The sequence below is a fragment of the Sinocyclocheilus anshuiensis genome, unplaced genomic scaffold, assembly GCF_001515605.1.
Source record: "Sinocyclocheilus anshuiensis isolate Anshui unplaced genomic scaffold, SAMN03320099.WGS_v1.1 scaffold15732, whole genome shotgun sequence".
Taxonomy (NCBI): Eukaryota; Metazoa; Chordata; class Actinopteri; order Cypriniformes; family Cyprinidae; genus Sinocyclocheilus; species Sinocyclocheilus anshuiensis.
In genome coordinates, this window is record NW_015553511.1 from 1 (window position 1) to 1,797 (window position 1,797).

Sequence of the window (1,797 nt, forward strand, 5' to 3'; positions counted from 1 at the left end):
TAGAGAACAACCGCTGGGTCCATGTGATGCGCTGATAACACCACCCGAGCCTTCATCAGACTTCGACCTGAAGGAGCCTCGCCTAAGGGAAGTGGAGGAAGTGGTGAGGAGAGCAAGATCGAGCTCAGCACCAGGCCCAAGTGGAGTGCCCTACAAGGTGTATAAGAACTGCCCAAAGCTACTACATCGGCTTTGGAGGGTCCTGAAGGCGATCTGGAGGAGAGGGAAGATCGCCCAGCCATGGAGGTATGCTGAGGGAGTGTGTATACCAAAAGAGGAGAAGTCTGAGAATATCGACCAGTTTCGGGTTATCTCCTTGCTCAGTGTGGAGAGCAAAATCTTCTTTAGCATCGTGGCTAAGAGGCTCTCCAACTTCCTGTTGAGCAATAAGTACATCGACACGTCTGTGCAAAAGGGAGGTATACCAGGAGTTCCAGGTTGTCTGGAACACACGGGCGTGGTAACCTAGCTCATTAGGGAAGCGAGAGAAGGTAGAGGGGACCTGGCAGTACTGTGGCTGGACCTCACCAACGCCTATGGCTCAATACCCCACATGCTGGTGAAGGTCGCACTGGAGAAACACCATGTACCGCAGAAGGTGAAAGATCTCATCCTGGACTATTACAGCAAGTTCAGCTTGAGAGTCACTACTGGCCAGCTAACATCTGACTGGCACCAGCTGGAGGTGGGGATAATCACTGGCTGCACCATCTCAGTGACCCTATTTGCGCTGGCGATGAATATGCTGGTCAAGGCAGCTGAAACAGAGTGCAGAGGTCCCCTCGGTAAGTCCGAAGTAAGGCAACTGCCCATAAGAGCCTTCATGGACGACCTCACAGTGACAGCAACGGCGGTACCAGGAGCCAGGTGGATTCTTCAGGGGCTGGAGAGACTCATGACATGGGCACGCATGAGCTTCAAACCTGCAAAGTCCAGGTCCTTGGTTCTAAAGAAGGGGAAGGTTACAGACAGATTCCGCTTCAGGCTGGGAGAATACCAGATCCCGTCAGTCACTGAGAGTCCGGTGAAGAGCCTTGGGAAGGTCTTCAACTGTAGACTGAGTGACAGAGACTCCATCAAGGCAGCTGGTGCTGACCTGGAGGGATGGTTGAGAACAGTTGATAATTCTGGGCTCCCTGGAAGATTCAAGGCCTGGGTCTACCAGCATGGAATCCTCCCAAGAATCCTCGGCCTCTGCTTATCTATGAGGTTCCCATGACTGTGGTAGAAGGTTTTGAGCAAAAGGTGAGCAGCTATCTACGTAGATGGCTGGGTCTACCGCGTAGCCTAAGTAACATCGGGCAATATGGGAAAACCAACAAGCTCAAGCTCCCTTTTACCTTTTAGCTCAGTCAGGGAGGAGTTCATCGTAGCACGGGCACGGGAACATCTGCAGTACTCTGGATCCAGAGATGCCAAAGTGTCCGGCGCAGGGATTGTTGTGAGGACAGGAAGGAAGTGGAGGGCAGCCGAGGCAGTCCAGCAAGCAGAGACTCAGCTGAAGCACAAGGCCATCCTTGGAACAGTGGCGCAAAGCAGAGCTGGACTTGGGAGCCTAAGAGCGACCCGATATGACTCTGCCGGCGGAAAGGAGAGGCAGAGGCTGGTACAGGAGGAGGTGTGAGCTTCAGTCGAGGAAGAGCGAACCAGCAGAGCAGTGGTCATGCGGCAGCAGGGCACCTGGATGAAGTGGGAGCAGGTGATGGAGCGGAGTATCACTTGGAAGGACATCTGGAAGTGGAACCCCCAGATAATCAAGTTCTTGATTCAGGGGGTCTATGATGTCCTCCCATGTCC

At 53.5% G+C, this 1,797-nt stretch overlaps 1 pseudogene; it reads left to right on the forward strand.

Moving 5' to 3' along the window:
* Positions 1-37: 37 nt before the first annotated feature.
* On the forward strand, positions 38-1,789 carry LOC107668347 (uncharacterized; annotated as a pseudogene).
* Positions 1,790-1,797: the final 8 nt, after the last annotated feature.